This window comes from Carassius carassius, unplaced genomic scaffold (genome assembly GCF_963082965.1).
Source record: "Carassius carassius unplaced genomic scaffold, fCarCar2.1 SCAFFOLD_76, whole genome shotgun sequence".
NCBI lineage: Eukaryota > Metazoa > Chordata > Actinopteri > Cypriniformes > Cyprinidae > Carassius > Carassius carassius.
The window spans coordinates 167,621-190,000 of NW_026775122.1; the positions used below are offsets into that span (position 1 = coordinate 167,621).

The 22,380-nt window shown below is 43.3% G+C and overlaps 8 non-coding genes across 8 annotated transcripts; 6 read left to right on the top strand and 2 right to left on the bottom strand.

The window, feature by feature from the left end:
- Nucleotides 1–993: 993 nt before the first annotated feature.
- Nucleotides 994–1,108, top strand: LOC132136784 (U5 spliceosomal RNA). Its single transcript, XR_009431566.1, has one exon. It is a non-coding gene; the product is annotated as a U5 spliceosomal RNA (small nuclear RNA).
- A 1,605-nt stretch (nucleotides 1,109–2,713) lies between these two features.
- LOC132136785 (U5 spliceosomal RNA) lies at nucleotides 2,714–2,828 on the top strand. Its single transcript, XR_009431567.1, has one exon. It is a non-coding gene; the product is annotated as a U5 spliceosomal RNA (small nuclear RNA).
- Nucleotides 2,829–4,434: 1,606 nt separating this feature from the next.
- LOC132136787 (U5 spliceosomal RNA) lies at nucleotides 4,435–4,549 on the top strand. Its single transcript, XR_009431569.1, has one exon. It is a non-coding gene; the product is annotated as a U5 spliceosomal RNA (small nuclear RNA).
- Nucleotides 4,550–10,919: 6,370 nt separating this feature from the next.
- Nucleotides 10,920–10,991, top strand: trnag-ucc (transfer RNA glycine (anticodon UCC)). Its single transcript has one exon. It is a non-coding gene; the product is annotated as a tRNA-Gly (tRNA).
- Nucleotides 10,992–11,094: 103 nt separating this feature from the next.
- Nucleotides 11,095–11,166, bottom strand: trnad-guc (transfer RNA aspartic acid (anticodon GUC)). Its single transcript has one exon. It is a non-coding gene; the product is annotated as a tRNA-Asp (tRNA).
- Nucleotides 11,167–12,376: 1,210 nt separating this feature from the next.
- Nucleotides 12,377–12,448, top strand: trnag-ucc (transfer RNA glycine (anticodon UCC)). The gene has a single exon. It is a non-coding gene; the product is annotated as a tRNA-Gly (tRNA).
- A 4,318-nt stretch (nucleotides 12,449–16,766) lies between these two features.
- trnag-ucc (transfer RNA glycine (anticodon UCC)) lies at nucleotides 16,767–16,838 on the top strand. Its single transcript has one exon. It is a non-coding gene; the product is annotated as a tRNA-Gly (tRNA).
- A 103-nt stretch (nucleotides 16,839–16,941) lies between these two features.
- On the bottom strand, nucleotides 16,942–17,013 carry trnad-guc (transfer RNA aspartic acid (anticodon GUC)). Its single transcript has one exon. It is a non-coding gene; the product is annotated as a tRNA-Asp (tRNA).
- Between the last annotated feature and the right edge of the window lie 5,367 nt (nucleotides 17,014–22,380).

Below are 22,380 nucleotides of genomic sequence, written 5' to 3' on the forward strand. Positions count from 1 at the left end.
GCCCTAGCACCGTCAAATTCCGGATGGACCCATCATTAGCTAAAGTCGCATAACATTTGGAACACTACCCGTTGCAGGGGTCATTGTTTGGACTCTTTTTTTTTTTTTTTTTTTTTAAATTGCGCTTTAAACAACAAGGATTGTGTCAATGCAACTGAACAACATTAATTAGGAACACAGTGCGTCAATAAAGCAAAATGACAGTTAAAGGCATTTCGTCATTGAAATCGGTGATGTCATCATTCAGCTAAGTTCAGTTTAAATAGTATCTGTGCAATAATTTGCAATCAAGTCAACGATATCGCTGTACATGAAGTGTCCCCAGCTATGCCTGCCAGAGGCGACAGAGGCAAGGAACCAAAACTCGATCAGTGAAAAAATGGAGAAAAAACCCGGTGAGAAACCAGGCTCAGTCGGGGAGACAGTTCTCCTCTGGTCAGAAGAAACCAGCAAATCAGTTCCAGGCTGCAGAAAAGTCAGACTGTGCAGAAGAATCATCTGTTTCCTGTGGTCTTGTCCTGGTGGTCGTCTGAGACAAGGTCTTTACAGGGGATCTGTATCTGGGGCTCATCTAGTTGTCCGATAGGGCTAGAGGTGTTTCAGGGCCATAGAGGTCCTTTCTAGGTGTTGTACAACCATCTTGTCTGGATACTGACTGGATCCGGGTGACTGAAGCGGCCCACTGATCTGGATACAGACTGGATCTGGTGGCTACGGTGACCTCGGAATAAGGGATTTCTTTAAAAGACTCTTTTATTCATATAAGATTTTCTCCAACTTTTCAGATGGAGGCATGATAAAGAGATTGTCTTGATTGGGCTTGTGGTTATTGGTGGACCGAGGGGACTTTTGTGAGTTTTACTCCTCCCTTTTGGAGTGGAGGGGGGGGGGGCTGACGAAACGCATGTGGGCAGGCGTCGTCACCCTTGATGACCCTTGGCGAGCGTAGTGGTTTACCAGAGGCAGCGCACAGGCCCGAGGGTTCGTAGACACAGCTCGAGTTTCTCTTCATTGTCGCATAAATCTTTCGCCTTTTACTAAAGATTTCCGTGGAGGGGAACTTTTGCGAGTGACCTGTATATTTGGGTGCTCTGCTCACAGCAGAGCTACATCGAAATGTCAAGAGCAGAATCAATTTGGCCGTCCGCCAACACGCTGCAGGAGGGCGTGCCACTGGTCATCGTCTGTATTTGCACTCTCTGCGTTTGCGCTGTCAGCACTTAGTGTTTATTTAGCTGGCATGGGAAGGCAGCACTTTCTTGTACGTGACGGGATGCAAATTCTGGAAGGCTCTCTTTAGTGACGGGTCCAAACAAAGATCTCATCAGCTCCTCTAGCCCTATCGGCGACTCGTGCACTTCGAGCCTTCTTAGCGACGGCGCAAGTGGCTGACTGCGTTGGTGGTATAGTGGTGAGCATAGCTGCCTTCCAAGCAGTTTACCCGGGTTCGATTCCCGGCCAACGCATGTCCTTTGGCTCGGGCTGATGTCGAAGCAGAACTTCTGTGACCTGTGGCTCCTCCCAAAACTTTTGGATGGATTGTTTGGAAGCCGAAAAGAGCTAGCTCTCCCCGTCGGAAAATCGAACCCCGGTCTTCCGCGTGACAGGCGGAGATACTGTCCACTATACTAACAAGGAGCTGCGCATGCTGCCGTTTCTCCCCCAACCGACGCTACTGCACCGACATAACTGAACAATGCATGGCTTTTTCTGATGCTGACACAGCCCTAGCACCGTCAAATTCCGGATGGACCCATCATTAGCTAAAGTCGCATAACATTTGGAACACTACCCGTTGCAGGGGTCATTGTTTGGACTCTTTTTTTTTTTTTTTTTTTTAAATTGCGCTTTAAACAAAAAGGATTGTGTCAATGCAACTGAACAACATTAATTAGGAACACAGTGCGTCAATAAAGCAAAATGACAGTTAAAGGCATTTCGTCATTGATATCGGTGATGTCATCATTCAGCTAAGTTCAGTTTAAATAGTATCTGTGCAATAATTTGCAATCAAGTCAACGATACCGCTGTACATGAAGTGTCCCCAGCTATGCCTGCCAGAGGCGACAGAGGTAAGGAACCAAAACTCGATCGGTGAAAAAATGGAGAAAAAACCGGTGAGAAACCAGGCTCAGTCGGGGAGACAGTTCTCCTCTGGTCAGAAGAAACCAGCAAATCAGTTCCAGGCTGCAGAAAAGTCAGACTGTGCAGAAGAATCATCTGTTTCCTGTGGTCTTGTCCTGGTGGTCGTCTGAGACAAGGTCTTTACAGGGGATCTGTATCTGGGGCTCATCTAGTTGTCCGATAGGGCTAGAGGTGTTTCAGGGCCATAGAGGTCCTTTCTAGGTGTTGTACAACCATCTTGTCTGGATACTGACTGGATCCGGGTGACTGAAGCGGCCCACTGATCTGGATACAGACTGGATCTGGTGGCTACGGTGACCTCGGAATAAGGGATTTCTTTAAAAGACTCTTTTATTCATATAAGATTTTCTCCAACTTTTCAGATGGAGGCATGATAAAGAGATTGTCTTGATTGGGCTTGTGGTTATTGGTGGACCGAGGGGACTTTTGTGAGTTTTACTCCTCCCTTTTGGAGTGGAGGGGGGGGGCTGACGAAACGCATGTGGGCAGGCGTCGTCACCCTTGATGACCCTTGGAGAGCGTAGTGGTATACCAGAGGCAGCGCACAGGCCCGAGGGTTCGTAGACACAGCTCGAGTTTCTCTTCATTGTCGCATAAATCTTTCGCCTTTTACTAAAGATTTCCGTGGAGGGGAACTTTTGCGAGTGACCTGTATATTTGGGTGCTCTGCTCACAGCAGAGCTACATCGAAATGTCAAGAGCAGAATCAATTTGGCCGTCCGCCAACACGCTGCAGGAGGTCGTGCCACTGGTCATCGTCTGTATTTGCACTCTCTGCGTTTGCGCTGTCAGCACTTAGTGTTTATTTAGCTGGCATGGGAAGGCAGCACTTTCTTGTACGTGACGGGATGCAAATTCTGGAAGGCTCTCTTTAGTGACGGGTCCAAACAAAGATCTCATCAGCTCCTCTAGCCCTATCGGCGACTCGTGCACTTCGAGCCTTCTTAGCGACAGCGCAAGTGGCTGACTGCGTTGGTGGTATAGTGGTGAGCATAGCTGCCTTCCAAGCAGTTTACCCGGGTTCGATTCCCGGCCAACGCATGTCCTTTGGCTCGGGCTGATGTCGAAGCAGAACTTCTGTGACCTGTGGCTCCTCCCAAAACTTTTGGATGGATTGTTTGGAAGCCGAAAAGAGCTAGCTCTCCCCGTCGGAAAATCGAACCCCGGTCTTCCGCGTGACAGGCGGAGATACTGTCCACTATACTAACAAGGAGCTGCGCATGCTGCCGTTTCTCCCCCAACCGACGCTACTGCACCGACATAACTGAACAATGCATGGCTTTTTCTGATGCTGACACAGCCCTAGCACCGTCAAATTCCGGATGGACCCATCATTAGCTAAAGTCGCATAACATTTGGAACACTACCCGTTGCAGGGGTCATTGTTTGGACTCTTTTTTTTTTTTTTTTATTTTAAATTGCGCTTTAAACAAAAAGGATTGTGTCAATGCAACTGAACAACATTAATTAGGAACACAGTGCGTCAATAAAGCAAAATGACAGTTAAAGGCATTTCGTCATTGATATCGGTGATGTCATCATTCAGCTAAGTTCAGTTTAAATAGTATCTGTGCAATAATTTGCAATCAAGTCAACGATACCGCTGTACATGAAGTGTCCCCAGCTATGCCTGCCAGAGGCGACAGAGGTAAGGAACCAAAACTCGATCGGTGAAAAAATGGAGAAAAAACCGGTGAGAAACCAGGCTCAGTCGGGGAGACAGTTCTCCTCTGGTCAGAAGAAACCAGCAAATCAGTTCCAGGCTGCAGAAAAGTCAGACTGTGCAGAAGAATCATCTGTTTCCTGTGGTCTTGTCCTGGTGGTCGTCTGAGACAAGGTCTTTACAGGGGATCTGTATCTGGGGCTCATCTAGTTGTCCGATAGGGCTAGAGGTGTTTCAGGGCCATAGAGGTCCTTTCTAGGTGTTGTACAACCATCTTGTCTGGATACTGACTGGATCCGGGTGACTGAAGCGGCCCACTGATCTGGATACAGACTGGATCTGGTGGCTACGGTGACCTCGGAATAAGGGATTTCTTTAAAAGACTCTTTTATTCATATAAGATTTTCTCCAACTTTTCAGATGGAGGCATGATAAAGAGATTGTCTTGATTGGGCTTGTGGTTATTGGTGGACCGAGGGGACTTTTGTGAGTTTTACTCCTCCCTTTTGGAGTGGAGGGGGGGGGCTGACGAAACGCATGTGGGCAGGCGTCGTCACCCTTGATGACCCTTGGAGAGCGTAGTGGTATACCAGAGGCAGCGCACAGGCCTGAGGGTTCGTAGACACAGCTCGAGTTTCTCTTCATTGTCGCATAAATCTTTCGCCTTTTACTAAAGATTTCCGTGGAGGGGAACTTTTGCGAGTGACCTGTATATTTGGGTGCTCTGCTCACAGCAGAGCTACATCGAAATGTCAAGAGCAGAATCAATTTGGCCGTCCGCCAACACGCTGCAGGAGGTCGTGCCACTGGTCATCGTCTGTATTTGCACTCTCTGCGTTTGCGCTGTCAGCACTTAGTGTTTATTTAGCTGGCATGGGAAGGCAGCACTTTCTTGTACGTGACGGGATGCAAATTCTGGAAGGCTCTCTTTAGTGACGGGTCCAAACAAAGATCTCATCAGCTCCTCTAGCCCTATCGGCGACTCGTGCACTTCGAGCCTTCTTAGCGACAGCGCAAGTGGCTGACTGCGTTGGTGGTATAGTGGTGAGCATAGCTGCCTTCCAAGCAGTTTACCCGGGTTCGATTCCCGGCCAACGCATGTCCTTTGGCTCGGGCTGATGTCGAAGCAGAACTTCTGTGACCTGTGGCTCCTCCCAAAACTTTTGGATGGATTGTTTGGAAGCCGAAAAGAGCTAGCTCTCCCCGTCGGAAAATCGAACCCCGGTCTTCCGCGTGACAGGCGGAGATACTGTCCACTATACTAACAAGGAGCTGCGCATGCTGCCGTTTCTCCCCCAACCGACGCTACTGCACCGACATAACTGAACAATGCATGGCTTTTTCTGATGCTGACACAGCCCTAGCACCGTCAAATTCCGGATGGACCCATCATTAGCTAAAGTCGCATAACATTTGGAACACTACCCGTTGCAGGGGTCATTGTTTGGACTCTTTTTTTTTTTTTTTTATTTTAAATTGCGCTTTAAACAAAAAGGATTGTGTCAATGCAACTGAACAACATTAATTAGGAACACAGTGCGTCAATAAAGCAAAATGACAGTTAAAGGCATTTCGTCATTGATATCGGTGATGTCATCATTCAGCTAAGTTCAGTTTAAATAGTATCTGTGCAATAATTTGCAATCAAGTCAACGATACCGCTGTACATGAAGTGTCCCCAGCTATGCCTGCCAGAGGCGACAGAGGTAAGGAACCAAAACTCGATCGGTGAAAAAATGGAGAAAAAACCGGTGAGAAACCAGGCTCAGTCGGGGAGACAGTTCTCCTCTGGTCAGAAGAAACCAGCAAATCAGTTCCAGGCTGCAGAAAAGTCAGACTGTGCAGAAGAATCATCTGTTTCCTGTGGTCTTGTCCTGGTGGTCGTCTGAGACAAGGTCTTTACAGGGGATCTGTATCTGGGGCTCATCTAGTTGTCCGATAGGGCTAGAGGTGTTTCAGGGCCATAGAGGTCCTTTCTAGGTGTTGATCAACCATCTTGTCTGGATACTGACTGGATCCGGGTGACTGAAGCGGCCCACTGATCTGGATACAGACTGGATCTGGTGGCTACGGTGACCTCGGAATAAGGGATTTCTTTAAAAGACTCTTTTATTCATATAAGATTTTCTCCAACTTTTCAGATGGAGGCATGATAAAGAGATTGTCTTGATTGGGCTTGTGGTTATTGGTGGACCGAGGGGACTTTTGTGAGTTTTACTCCTCCCTTTTGGAGTGGGGGGGGGGGGGGGCTGACGAAACGCATGTGGGCAGGCGTCGTCACCCTTGATGACCCTTATATATATATATATATATAAATTGTCAACATTTACTGTGTGGTACAACTTAAAATAACTATTTCCTATGTTAAATTAACTTTATTCCTGTGATGCAAAGCTGAATTCTTCAGCATCATTTATACTCTTCAGTGTGTCATATGATCCAGAAATCATTATTTATATGATTATTTGCTCACAAAACATTTCTTATTGTAATCAATGTTGATATTATCATTGTCACTACAATGATGAAAGCACATTATTTTCGGAAGGTTGACGTGATGCTGAAGACTGGAGTAATAATTCAGAACATTCAGCTTTTCATAACAGGAATAAATTACAATGATTAGAAAATATATTCAAATATAAAAAAAAATTGTAAAAATAAAGACACACACACACACACACACACACATATATATATATAATATATATATATATATATTATGAATTATAAAATACATTTGATATATTTAATTTGAATCTATATTTCAGGAATGTTAAGATGATGCATGCTGTGTCAAGACCCATCCACCCGTCTCACTCCACCATAACATCACACCAGACACTTTGAGAGCGGAGGATCAAAGGTCAGAAGGGTTTCTTCCGGATGCAGGTAAATAAATAATTCATACAGGCACTTATGTGTGTAAACTGTCTGTCTCATATGTGCACACAACACCGAGACAAATATTTTAATAAAGTAATGCTGTTAATCTTCTGTAGAACACCACACCATCTGCCATAACTGCGTCCCTCGTTCAGCTCACACTGGACCCCTCAGAACGGCTGGTCTTCGTGTTGGACCATAGATGGACAGATCTGTTGAGAACTGCCTCTCTTGAACATCTCTTGGCAACGCAACATAGGAGCAAGGATCTTCTTAAACAGGTCGAAGGCTTGTTTTATTTTCTGTGTCTTCCACAAATTGTATTATTATTAATATTATTGTAGCTCTTGTTGTTTAATCTACAATTTTAAATTATTTAATTGATTTCCATTTGTTAAATAAAACATCAGAAGTATTGGCCTTGTTTACACTGTACTTTAGTGTGTTAATTAATTGTATTGACTTGCTTTATTTTATCTTGCTCAGTTTTGTAAACACTAAATGTTAGTAACGGCTATTATTAAACTCCGTAAATAAATATTTTATTTAAAATACTCTTACCAGTCAAATGTTTTTCAGCAGTAAGATTTTTAATGTTTTTTGAGAATTTCTTCTGCTCACCAAGCCTGCCTTTATTTTATCCAAAGTACAGCAAAAACTGTAGCATTTTAAATATTCTTACTATTTTAAATCAGCTGCTTTCTATTTCAATTCAATTCAATTCAAGTTTATTTGTATAGCGCTTTTTACAATACAAATTGTTACAGAAAATTATGTTTCTACAATATTTAGTAGTAGCTTATAAGTGGTGACTGTCCGTTTGTGCACGTATGACAGGATTTGTAGAAAAATTCATACAAGACGTAGTCAGCCAGACGATGAACATTATTAATTTTATTAATAATTAATAATTATTATATGATGCAGTCACACATGTAGCAATAGTTGTTAGTTCTGTTTGTTGATTCAGGGTTAGGATCATCTGGGGTCCTCTGAGGGTCAGCATCATCTCTTCTCAGGTGTTCTGGATCCAGACTGGAGCTTGTGTAAATCCTAGATACCACGGGATGAAGATCCCAGCAGAAACAGAGACACATAGAGACATCATTAGCATAGCTGCTGTTCCAACAGAGTAAAATTAATTAGTTTAACCCAAGCTAAAGAATAAGAATGCGCATTTGATCAGATACAACTACACTCACAATTTAAGATACATTATTCGAATGCTTGGCGAAAGAGATGCGTTTATAATCTAGATTTAAACAGAGAGAGTGTGTCTGAACCCCGAACATCATCAGGAAGGCTATATATTTGAATATATACTGTAATTTATTTCTGTGATGCACAGCTGTATTTTCAGCATCATTCATCCAGTCTTCAGTGTCACATGATCTTCAGAAATCAGAATAATATGATGATTTACTGCTCAAGAAAAATGTATTATTATTATTATTACTGTTGTTGTTATGTTATGTTGAAAACAGCCAAGTACAATCTTTTCAGTTTCTTACATGAATAGAAAGTTCAGAAGAACAGCATTTATCTGAAATATATATATATATTACATTTTCATCATCAACATTTTTAATCTTTATCATCACTTTTAATCAATTTAAATCATCCTTGCTAAAAAAAAGGCATTAATTTCTGTCATTTCTTTCCCCCCAAAAGAATGGTACAATCTATATTGTTAAGAAAGCTTTTTATTTCAAATAAATGCAGATCTTTGGATCTTTCTATTTAAAGAATCCCTGGGGGGTTTAAAATATTGATATTACTAATAATAATAATATTTTTTCTTGAGCAGTAAATCATCATATTATTCTGATTTCTGAAGATCATGTGACACTGAAGACTGGAGAAATGATGCTGAAAATACAGCTGCTCATCAGAAATAAAATACATTTTACTATATGTTCAAATAGAAAGCAGTTATTTTAACTAGTAAAAATATTTCAACAATATTATTGCTTTTACTGTATTTTGGACCAAATAAAGGCAGGCTTGGTGAGAATTACAAATCTTACTGTTCAAAAACATTTAAGTGGTAGTGTAATATTTTTTTTCTGTGTTCTCCACAACTTTAGATTTTATTATTGTTGTTGTTGTTGAATCTATACATTTAAATATTTTCATGTATTTCAATTTGTTAATTAAAATACTATAAGTATGTGGCCTTGTTTGAACTGTATTGAACTGTGTGTTAAGTTTTATTGATTAAAAAATGTATACATTTTGTTGATTTTCTTTTAAATTGATATTACATTTTATTTACTTGCTCAGATATGTAAACACTGAATGTTAATAACTGTTACCATTAAACATACATAATTATTTAATATAAAACATATTTGTATTGTTTTTTTCTGTTCTCCACATCTTTATTTTTATTATATCTGTTGCTGTTGTTTAATAACCTATGATTATTTTATGTATATTTATTTAATTATTATATATTTTTGTTATTTTTTCTTTTAATTTTTATAAGTATATTACTTTACTATAAATAAAATGAAAAACTTACTTTTTTGTAAGTTTTAGTTATATTTCATATATATGGGTTTTCTGTACAGTTATACACATATAAATAGATGTATCTTTATAAATAAAGGCCTGAAACATTATCAAAGTGTTCTTTTTAATTATTCACATTTTTCTATATTAAAAATAACTATTCCCTATTATAATGTATATGTTTCTTAAGATCGTTGGACATTTTGTACACCATACAAAAGAACAATTATTATAAGTTTTATTTTATCTTTGTTCACAAAGTTCGTCTATTATATGTTAATCGTACTTAAAGTGTATCTAGATGAAAAAACGAATACAAACTCATTTTATGGTATTTGTGGCCGAGACGGGATTCGAACCTCTAATTCTGTGTATTTTTTTCGTCCCGCCTCCCTGGAATTTCCTTCGTTGCTATTGGCTAGTCAGCGCTCTACACCTATCCGCGACTGGCCTCCGCGTGACAGGCGGAGATACTGTCCACTATACTAACGAGGAGCTGCGCATGTTGCTGTTTCTCCCCCAACCAACGCTACTGCACCGACATAACTGAACAATGCATGGCTTTTTCTGACGCTGACACAGCCCTAGCACCGTCAAATTCTGGATGGACCCATCATTAGCTAAAGTCGCATAACATTTGGAACACTTCCCGTTGCAGGAGTCATTGTTTGGACTTTTTTTTTTTTTTATTGCGCTTTAAACAACAAGGATTGTGTCAATGCAACTGAACAACATTAATTAGGAACAAAGTGCGTCAATAAAGCAAAATGACAGTTAAAGGCATTTCGTCATTGAAATCGATGATGTCATCATTCAGCTAAGTTCAGTTTAAATAGTATCTGTGCAATAATTTGCAATCAAGTCAACGATATCGCTGTACATGAAGTGTCCCCAGCTATGCCTGCCAGAGGTGACAGAGGCAAGGAACCAAAACTCGATCGGTGAAAAAATGGAGAAAAAACCCGGTGAGAAACCAGGCTCAGTCGGGGAGACAGTTCTCCTCTGGTCAGAAGAAACCATCAAATCAGCTCCAGGCTGCAGAAAAGTCAGACTGTGCAGAAGAATCATCTGTTTCCTGTGGTCTTGTCCTGGTGGTTGTCTAAGACAAGGTCTTTACAGGGGATCTGTATCTTGGGCTCATCTAGTTGTCCCAGTCTCCGCTGTGTTTCAGGGCCATAGAGGTCCTTTCTAGGTGTTGATCCACCATCTTGTCTGGATACTGACTGGATCCGGGTGACTGAAGCGGCCCACTGATCTGGATACAGACTGGATCTGGTGGCTACGGTGACCTCGGAATAAGGGATTTCTTTAAAAGGCTCTTTTATTCATATAAGATTTTCTCCAACTTTTCAGATGGAGGCATGAGAAAGAGATTGCCTTGATTGGGCTTGTGGTTATTGGTGGACCGAGGACAGAGCTACATTAAAATGCAATAGCAGAATCAATTTGGCCGTCCGCCAACACGCTGCAGGAGGGCGTGCCACTGGTCATCGTCTGTATTTGCACTCTCTGCGTTTGCGCTGTCAGCACTTAGTGTTTATTTAGCTGGCATGGGAAGGCAGCACTTTCTTGTACGTGACGGGATGCAAACCCTGGAAGGCTCTCTTTAGTGACGGGTCCAAACAAAGATCTCATCAGCTCCTCTAGCCCTATCGGCGACTCGTGCACTTCGAGCCTTCTTAACGACGGCGCAGGTGGCTGACTGGTGACTGCGTTGGTGGTATAGTGGTGAGCATAGCTGCCTTCCAAGCAGTTGACCTGGGTTCGATTCCCGGCCAACGCATGTCCTTTGGCTCGGGCTGATGTCGAACCAGAACTCCTTCTGTGACCTGTGGCTCCTCCCAAAACTTTTGGATGGATCGTTCGGAAGCCGAAAAGAGCTAGCTCTCCCCGTCGGGGAATCGAACCCCGGTCTTCCGCGTGACAGGCGGAGATACTGTCCACTATACTAACGAGGAGCTGCGCATGTTGCTGTTTCTCCCCCAACCGATGCTACTGCACGGACATAACTGAACAATGCATGGCTTTTTCTGATGCTGACACAGCCCTAGCACCGTCAAATTCCGGATGGACCCATCATTAGCTAAAGTCGCATAACATTTGGAACACTACCCGTTGCAGGGGTCATTGTTTGGACTTTTTTTAATTGCGCTCTAAACAAAAAGGATTGTGTCAATGCAACTGAACAACATTAATTAGGAACAAAGTGCGTCAATAAAGCAAAATGACAGTTAAAGGCATTTCATCATTGAAATCGATGATGTCATCATTCAGCTAAGTTCAGTTTAAATAGTATCTGTGCAATAATTTGCAATCAAGTCAACGATATCGCTGTACATGAAGTGTCCCCAGCTATGCCTGCCAGAGGTGACAGAGGCAAGGAACCAAAACTCGATCGGTGAAAAAATGGAGAAAAAACCCGGTGAGAAACCAGGCTCAGTCGGGGAGACAGTTCTCCTCTGGTCAGAAGAAACCAGCAAATCAGCTCCAGGTTGCAGAAAAGTCAGACTGTGCAGAAGAATCATCTGTTTCCTGTGGTCTTCTCCTGGTGGTTGTCTAAGACAAGGTCTTTACAGGGGATCTGTATCTTGGGCTCATCTAGTTGTCCCGGTCTCCGCTGTGTTTCAGGGCCATAGAGGTCCTTTCTAGGTGTTGATCCACCATCTTGTCTGGATACTGACTGGATCCGGGTGACTGAAGCGGCCCACTGATCTGGATACAGACTGGATCTGGTGGCTACGGTGACCTCGGAATAAGGGATTTCTTTAAAAGACTCTTTTATTCATATAAGATTTTCTCCAACTTTTCAGATGGAGGCATGAGAAAGAGATTGCCTTGATTGGGCTTGTGGTTATTGGTGGACCGAGGACAGAGCTACATCAAAATGCAATAGCAGAATAAATTTGGCCGTCCGCCAACACGCTGCAGGAGGGCGTGCCACTGGTCATCGTCTGTATTTGCACTCTCTGCGTTTGGGCTGTCAGCACTTAGTGTTTATTTAGCTGGCATGGAAAGGCAGCACTTTCTTGTACGTGACGGGATGCAAACTCTGGAAGGCTCTCTTTAGTGATGGGTCCAAACAAAGATCTCATCAGCTCCTCTAGCCCTATCGGCGACTCGTGCACTTCGAGCCTTCTTAACGACGGCGCAAGTGGTTGACTGCTGACTGCGTTGGTGGTATAGTGGTGAGCATAGCTGCCTTCCAAGCAGTTGACCCGGGTTCGATTCCCGGCCAACGCATGTCCTTTGGCTCGGGCTGATGTCGAAGCAGAACTCCTTCTGTGACCTGTGGCTCCTCCCAAAACTTTTGGATGGATCGTTCGGAAGCCGAAAAGAGCTAGCTCTCCCCGTCGGGGAATCAAACCCCGGTCTTCCGCGTGACAGGCGGAGATACTGTCCACTATACTAACGAGGAGCTGCGCATGTTGCTGTTTCTCCCCCAACCGACGCTACTGCACCGACATAACTGAACAATGCATGGCTTTTTCTGACGCTGACACAGCCCTAGCACCGTCAAATTCCGGATGGACCCATCATTAGCTAAAGTCGCATTACATTTGGAACACTACCCATTGCAGGGGTCATTGTTTGGACTCTTTTTTTTTTTTTTAAATTGCGCTTTAAACAAAAAGGATTGTGTCAATGCCACTGAACAACATTAATTAGGAACACAGTGTGTCAATAAAGCAAAATTACAGTTAAAGGCATTTCGTCATTGAAATCGATGATGTCATCATTCAGCTAAGTTCAGTTTAAATAGTATCTGTGCAATAATTTGCAATCAAGTCAACGATATCGCTGTACATGAAGTGTCCCCAGCTATGCCTGCCAGAGGCGACAGAGGCAAGGAACCAAAACTCGATCAGTGAAAAAATGGAAAAAAAACCCGGTGAGAAACCAGGCTCAGTCGGGGAGACAGTTCTCCTCTGGTCAGAAGAAACCAGCAAATCAGCTCCAGGCTGCAGAAAAGTCAGACTGTGCAGAAGAATCATCTGTTTCCTGTGGTCTTGTCCTGGTGGTCGTCTAAGACAAGGTCTTTACAGGGGATCTGTATCTGGGGCTCATCTAGTTGTCCCGGTCTCCGCTGTGTTTCAGGGCCATAGAGGTCCTTTCTAGGTGTTGATCCACCATCTTGTCTGGATACTGACTGGATCCGGGTGACTGAAGCGGCCCACTGATCTGGATACAGAATGGATCTGGTGGCTACGGTGACCTCGGAATAAGGGATTTCTTTAAAAGACTCTTTTATTCATATAAGATTTTCTCCAACTTTTCAGATGGAGGCATGAGAAAGAGATTGCCTTGATTGGGCTTGTGGTTATCGGTGGACCGAGGACAGAGCTACATCAAAATGCAATAGCAGAATCAATTTGGCCGTCCGCCAACACGCTGCATGAGGGCGTGCCACTGGTCATCGTCTGTATTTGCACTCTCTGCGTTTGCGCTGTCAGCACTTAGTGTTTATTTAGCTGGCATGGGAAGGCAGCACTTTCTTGTACGTGACGGGATGCAAACTCTGGAAGGCTCTCTTTAGTGACGGGTCCAAACAAAGATCTCATCAGCTCCTCTAGCCCTATCGGCGACTCGTGCACTTCGAGCCTTCTTAACGACGGCGCAAGTTGCTGACTGCTGACTGCTGACTGCGTTGATGGTATAGTGGTGAGCATAGCTGCCTTCCAAGCAGTTGACCCGGGTTTTATTCCCGGCCAACGCATGTCCTTTGACTCGGGCTGATGTCGAAGCAGAACTCCTTCTGTGACCTGTGGCTCCTCCCAAAACTTTTGAATGGATCGTTCGGAAGCCCAAAAGAGCTAGCTCTCCCCTTCGGGGAATCGAACCCCGGTCTTCTGCGTGACAGGCGGAGATACTGTCCACTTTACTAACGAGGAGCTGTGCATTTTGCTGTTTCTCCCCAAACCGACGCTACTGCACCGACATAACTGAACAATGCATGGCTTTTTCTGACGCTGACACAGCCCTAGCACCGTCAAATTCCGGATGGACCCATCATTAGCTAAAGTCGCATAACATTTGGAACACTACCCGTTGCAGGGGTCATTGTTTGGACTTTTTTTTAATTGCGCTTTAAACAAAAAGGATTGTGTCAATGCAACTGAACAACATTAATTAGGAACACAGTGCGTCAATAAAGCAAAATGACAGTTAAAGGCATTTCGTCATTGAAATCGATGATGTCATCATTCAGCTAAGTTCAGTTTAAATAGTATCTGTGCAATAATTTGCAATCAAGTCAACGATATCGCTGTACATGAAGTGTCCCCAGCTATGCCTGCCAGAGGCGACAGAGGCAAGGAACCAAAACTCGATCGGTGAAAAAATGGAGAAAAAACCCGGTGAGAAACCAGGCTCAGTCGGGGAGACAGTTCTCCTCTGGTCAGAAGAAACCAGCAAATCAGCTCCAGGCTGCAGAAAAGTCAGACTGTGCAGAAGAATCATCTGTTTCCTGTGGTCTTGTCCTGGTGGTCGTCTAAGACAAGGTCTTTACAGGGGATCTGTATCTGGGGCTCATCTAGTTGTCCCGGTCTCCGCTGTGTTTCAGGGCCATAGAGGTCCTTTCTAGGTGTTGATCCACCATCTTGTCTGGATACTGACTGGATCCGGGTGACTGAAGCGGCCCACTGATCTGGATACAGAATGGATCTGGTGGCTACGGTGACCTCGGAATAAGGGATTTCTTTAAAAGACTCTTTTATTCATATAAGATTTTCTCCAACTTTTCAGATGTAGGCATGAGAAAGAGATTGCCTTGATTGGGCTTGTGGTTATCGGTGGACCGAGGACAGAGCTACATCAAAATGCAATAGCAGAATCAATTTGGCCGTCCGCCAACACGCTGCATGAGGGCGTGCCACTGGTCATCGTCTGTATTTGCACTCTCTGCGTTTGCGCTGTCAGCACTTAGTGTTTATTTAGCTGGCATGGGAAGGCAGCACTTTCTTGTACGTGACGGGATGCAAACTCTGGAAGGCTCTCTTTAGTGACGGGTCCAAACAAAGATCTCATCAGCTCCTCTAGCCCTATCGGCGACTCGTGCACTTCGAGCCTTCTTAACGACGGCGCAAGTTGCTGACTGCTGACTGCTGACTGTGTTGATGGTATAGTGGTGAGCATAGCTGCCTTCCAAGCAGTTGACCCGGGTTTGATTCCCGGCCAACGCATGTCCTTTGACTCGGGCTGATGTCGAAGCAGAACTCCTTCTGTGACCTGTGGCTCCTCCCAAAACTTTTGAATGGATCGTTCGGAAGCCCAAAAGAGCTAGCTCTCCCCTTCGGGGAATCGAACCCCGGTCTTCTGCGTGACAGGCGGAGATACTGTCCACTTTACCAACGAGGAGCTGTGCATTTTGCTGTTTCTCCCCAAACCGACGCTACTGCACCGACATAACTGAACAATGCATGGCTTTTTCTGACGCTGACACAGCCCTAGCACCGTCAAATTCCGGATGGACCCATCATTAGCTAAAGTCGCATAACATTTGGAACACTACCCGTTGCAGGGGTCATTGTTTGGACTTTTTTTTAATTGCGCTTTAAACAAAAAGGATTGTGTCAATACAACTGAACAACATTAATTAGGAACACAGTGCGTCAATAAAGCAAAATGACAGTTAAAGGCATTTCGTCATTGAAATCGATGATGTCATCATTCAGCTAAGTTCAGTTTAAATAGTATCTGTGCAATAATTTGCAATCAAGTCAACGATATCGCTGTACATGAAGTGTCCCCAGCTATGCCTGCCAGAGGCGACAGAGGCAAGGAACCAAAACTCGATCGGTGAAAAAATGGAGAAAAAACCCGGTGAGAAACCAGGCTCAGTCGGGGAGACAGTTCTCCTCTGGTCAGAAGAAACCAGCAAATCAGCTCCAGGCTGCAGAAAAGTCAGACTGTGCAGAAGAATCATCTGTTTCCTGTGGTCTTGTCCTGGTGGTCGTCTAAGACAAGGTCTTTACAGGGGATCTGTATCTGGGGCTCATCTAGTTGTCCCGGTCTCCGCTGTGTTTCAGGGCCATAGAAGTCCTTTCTAGGTGTTGATCCACCATCTTGTCTGGATACTGACTGGATCCGGGTGACTGAAGTGGCCCACTGATCTGGATACAGAATGGATCTGGTGGCTACGGTGACCTCGGAATAAGGGATTTCTTTAAAAGACTCTTTTATTCATATAATATTTTCTCCAACTTTTCAGATGGAGGCATGAGAAAGAGATTGCCTTGATTGGGCTTGTGGTTATTGGTGGACCGAGGACAGAGCTACATCAAAATGCAATAGCAGAATCAATTTGGCAGTCCGCAAACACGCTGCAGGAGGGCGTGCCACTGTTCATCGTCTGTATTTGCACTCTCTGCGTTTGCGCTGTCAGCACTTAGTGTTTATTTAGCTGGCATGGGAAGGCAGCACTTTCTTGTACATGACGGGATGCAAACTCTGGAAGGCTCTCTTTAGTGACGGGTCCAAACAAAGATCTCATCAGCTCCTCTAGCCCTATCGGCGACTCGTGCACTTCGAGCCTTCTTAACGACGGCGCAAGTGGCTGACTGCGTTGGTGGTATAGTGGTGAGCATAGCTGCCTTCCAAGCAGCTGACCCGGGTTCGATTCCCGGCCAACGCATGTCCTTTGACTCGGGCTGATGTCGAAGCAGAACTCCTTCTGTGACCTGTGGCTCCTCCCAAAACTTTTTTATGGATCGTTCAGAAGCCGAAAAGAGCTAGCTCTCCCCGTCGGGGAATCGAACCCCGGTCTTCCGCGTGACAGGCGGAGATACTGTCCACTATACTAACGAGGAGCTGCGCATGCTGCCGTTTCTCCCCCAACTGACGCTACTGCACTGACATAACTGAACAATGCATGGCTTTTTCTGACGCTGACACAGCCCTAGCACCGTCAAATTCCGGATGGACCCATCATTAGCTAAAGTCGCATAACATTTGGAACACTACCCGTTGCAGGGGTCATTGTTTGGACTCTTTTTTTTTTTTTTTTAATTGCGCTTTAAACAAAAAGGATTGTGTCAATGCAACTGAACAACATTAATTAGGAACACAGTGCGTCATAAAAAGCAAAATGACAGTTAAATGCATTTCGTCATTGAAATCGGTGATGTCATCATTCAGCTAAGTTCAGTTTAAATATTATCTGTGCAATAATTTGCAATCAAGTCAACGATATCGCTGTACATGAAGTGTCCCCAGCTATGCCTGCCAGAGGCGACAGAGGCAAGGAACCAAAACTCGATCGGTGAAAAAATGGAGAAAAAACTCGGTGAGAAACCAGGCTCAGTTGGGGAGACAGTTCTCCTCTGGTCAGAAGAAACCAGCAAATCAGCTCCAGGCTGCAGAAAAGTCAGACTGTGCAGAAGAATCATCTGTTTCCTGTGGTCTTGTCCTGGTGGTCGTCTGAGACAAGGTCTTTACAGGGGATCTGTATCTGGGGCTCATCTAGTTGTCCGATAGGGCTAGAGGTGTTTCAGGGCCAGAGAGGTCCTTTCTAGGTGTTGATTAACCATCTTGTCTGGATACTGACTGGATTCGGGTGACTGAAGCGGCCCACTGATCTGGATACAGACTGGATCTGGTGGCTACGGTGACCTCGGAATAAGGGATTTCTTTAAAAGACTCTTTTATTCATATAAGATTTTCTCCAACTTTTCAGATGGAGGCATGAGAAAGAGATTGCCTTGATTGGGCTTGTGGTTATTGGTGGACCGAGGACAGAGCTACATCAAAATGCAATAGCAGAATCAATTTGGCCGTCCGCCAACACGCTGCAGGAGGGCGTGCCACTGGTCATCCTCTGTATTTGCACTCTCTGCGTTTGCGCTGTCAGCACTTAGTGTTTATTTAGCTGGCATGGGAAGGCAGCACTTTCTTGTACGTGACGGGATGCAAACTCTGGAAGGCTCTCTTTAGTGATGGGTCCAAACAAAGATCTCATCAGCTCCTCTAGCCCTATCGGCGACTCGTGCACTTTGAGCCTTCTTAACGACGGCGCAAGTGGCTGACTGCGTTGGTGGTATAGTGGTGAGCATAGCTGCCTTCCAAGCAGTTGACCCGGGTTCGATTCCCGGCCGTAGATTTCCTGGCGCTGTTTTGCCTCTTCCGTGGCGGGGAATTTAAGAAGCCTGGTGTCATCTGTCAATCATTCGTAGTGAGTGGAGGAGGGGAGGAGACCAGTTTCACGATCGGAGAGATATCTGTTTACCGAATTGTTGTACAAAACAAAACAAGTTTGCTGGCAAGCATTTACTGTCTAAACTACCGTCGCAAAAGTTTTACCTCAGGTGACCGCTGTTTTTACGTAAGAGTTCGAGATCAACGCAATTAATGTTAAGCGAGAAGGTAAGTTAAGTTAAATGCTACGTTACTTTAGCAATATTAACTTTCTGTATTGTAAATACATTATCATATAAATGACATGTATATTCTCATGTAATGGTATTGTTAATTGTGTTGAATGGTTTGTGATGTTAGGAAATATTAAACCAAACTCATAGTTGAACATACAGCAGTTATTTTATATAATTGTTATAGTTTCTTTGTAAGAGTGAAGGTTTCATAATTGATCTCTAAGTACTTAAAAATGTTTTTTTGAAAATGTTAACAATGCAATATGATACTCATAATGTAATTAATATGTATTACACACATATTACATTTATTACATATATATTCTATATTATTATATATATTACATTGTACTTGTGCAATTTAATGGTATAATTTAAACTGTGTGTATATAAAACAACATTTTTAATTAGTTAAACTTGTTTTAATATATACATGTATACATTTTCATAATAAATATTTTATATACGTACTCATATATTGAGTGGATTAAATAAATATTAAATAACACAAATTTATAAGTCTCTTATGCTCTAAGGCTGCATTTATTAAGCTAAAAAACTGTAATATTATGAAATATTATGGCAAGTTAAAATAACTTATATATAATAATATATATATATATATATATATATATATATATATATAACTGCTGCTGATAACTGTCTTATTTCACTATATTAAGTATTTTTATGTGGCCATGATCTCAGAACTGCAACATGAAGAAAACAGTTTTTTTCCCCGGGAGATACAAGGTGTCTTTCAGGAAAGGCCCATCAGGCCATTTACGCCGGGACCCATCAGAAGAGGCAAAAAAAATTAAAGACAACCCTTCACTGCAGAACAAGTCAACACCTCAAAGAGAAGATCTGGTCAGGATGAATGCCCGTTCTGTTGTCTTACAGAGAGGAGGGGATGTCTCTGACAAGCAAGAGGTGTTGGGAGAATACATTCTACAGTTTGGCAAATACAAGGGCCAGTCTTTCAGGTGGTTACTAGAGAATGATGTCGGCTATGCTTTGTACCTGTCCAATAAGGTTGAGGAAGAAGAACAGGCTGGGCAGTTCAACCCAGAGGGTCCTTGCAAAGATAGTCTAATTTCCTTTATTGAATACTCAAGAAGCTTTAAGGAAATTGATGATCTTAAACGGTATCTGTCTCAAAGGCCAGATCCATTGCCAGTTTTGATAGAGGAAGACAATACTGTTGGATTTGGAACAAGAGCTCAAAACACTTGGAGACAAATTTCGGATACCAGGGCAGATGGATATGCTTTCTTTATAATGAAGCAGAAGTGTGTTCCAGGCAGCAAAATGTACAACTTGCAGCAGTATCTTTTAAAACAGCAGCAACAACAGCTGACAATAAACACTCCTCCGTTGCCCTCACCATCAGCTTCCACTGCAAGACCACTTGTTCCTTCTAGTACTGCTTCTGATCAGCCTGGTAAGTTAATAAAATTCATGCAAATTTGCTTATATTGTTACTTAAAGCCTACTGATCCATTGATTTTGTTTTATAGTGATGGAGGAGGATGAAGAACTGGAGAGGATAATGCTGAGTCTGTCTCCAACAAAGTATCTCACAAAGCTGAGTAAGTGAATCAAGAGTCACGTCATGTGTGTTATACAGAGCCATTTCAAGTTCAGCATGTTTTTGACACATGCAATTGCACATACTGGAGCAAAAATGTTCAAATTATGCTTAATTTTCAGGATCATCTGCAGCCACGGAATCCACACACTTGTCTACAGCAGGTTACTTTCCAAATCAGATTCAGAGGCTTATTCTGTTACATACAGACTTATCCTCTATTTCTGAATTTAATTATCTTATTTGTTGCTTTGGCAGTGTTCTTGCCTGTTCTAAAAAACATGTTTTTTTGTTCTAACTATAATTAAGGGTTGAACATACCAGTGGTGAGGGTGAGTGCACTTCATGAATTGTATGCATGGTATTTAAAGTGTCATTTGTTGTTATAAGTGGAATGTTTACTTACAGACTTTTGAACATTATTAGAATTTGCATTCCTAGAATAAATAGAATAATAGAATAAACAATGATTCATGCATTACATTAAATGAGTCATTTAATGTAGTCAAGACAATTAAATACACATCATGTACATTCAGTGTTTTAATATATTTTTTATTTCCTCCTTGTGCTGTTCCATGCAGGTCTGCCACAGCCTCCATCAACATCAGTTCCTGTGTGTAGGCCTTCTTCACGGGGTGAAGGCTCTGTACCACCTGCAGCAACACAATCAACACCGGCACCAATGCCATCTGCACTGACTGAAACCCCTGTTCTCAGCTACAAAAAAGGTAAAGACAGTTAAATACACATCATGTGCAATCATTGTTAATACACACACACACACATATATATATATATATATATATATATATATAGTTTTTTTTTTTTTTTTTTTTTTTTTTTTTTTGTGTGTTCCATCCAGTTCTGTCGACATCACATGCAGTCTCTAGTTCTCCCAGTCCCAGTATGCCTTCTTCACAGACTGATGGGCCTGTACCACCTCCTGCTGCACAATCAGCACCTACAGCTCCTGCATCAATGCCTTCTGTACAGAAAGAAGCACCTGTTCCTAGCTACTTGCAAGATATCAGCCGCTGGAACTGCTCTCTTCATCAAAGAATTTGGATGAAGACAGAGATGGAATCCATGGGGCTCTGGCCAGGATCACACCCAGTAAGACACCTCATGAATATGGTCTCCTTGTGGCGCTATCCACCTCAGCCTGAGCTTATAGAGACAAACACTGGCCTTCCATCACCCAAATACTTCCAACTCCATCCCTTTTTCATTTGGAAACCTGAGCACAGTATAATGGAAAGGCTTAGGAACAATTACATCCTGCCTTGTCTTTACAGATGTCAAAATCCAAATGTTGTGTCCTCTGGTGTGGGAAAACCCAGAGTGATCCTTGGTACTACTGGGCAATTTTACATCCTTGCTTCACGTCTGTGTTGTAAGGCATGCAAAAGATACTGGTTTGCTGATAAACCTCAGTGGCTGGACATTCTACCACAGCGATTCAGAAACGTCTTGCCAGCCTTCCTCACCCATAAGAAGGCAATCTGTAAAACAGTGATGGATGAACTGAGGCGCTCTGGAAAATCCCCTAATGACATGGCCAACCAGCTGTCTGAGGTGCTTCACCTTAAATTTGAAAGAGCACATCTGGCTTACCTTCTCAGTGTGCAGAATGTCAGGGATGCTGAAGCAGGGATGTATGGTCAGAAAACCATCACTGGGGCACTGAGGAAGGATGACACACCTGCACCGTTTGGGGATTACGGAGACACTGATGGGTGGGATGGGGTGTCTGTCTCTGCACACTATTTAATAGAGTGCCTCCTTCATGAATATCAGCGGCAGGAAGCAGCTCTCACTCAGCTCCTACAAGGCACTTTTGGACAGGTGTTCAGGTCAGATCACACACGCAAAGTTGCTAGAAAAGTGACCCTCTTATCTGGCACAATGTCATCCTATGCTGTGATGAACGAGAACTGGATGATTCTGTCCTGGGTGATGCTGCAGAGTGAAAGTGAGCAGTCATTGGAGTCAATGTACTGTGGGCTATCCAATCGCTACAGTGCTGCTGGTATTCCCAAGGCCAAGTACCAGTGGGTGGACAGGTATAAATCATCACATCTAACCAAACATTACATCAAGTGGTGTAAGCAAAGGTTATGAATACATTAAAATGTATTTTTCTTTCTCCTTTATGTACTTAGGGACTGCTGTGCCGCTTTCAGAGTGATGGACCCAGGACCTTATGAGCACCA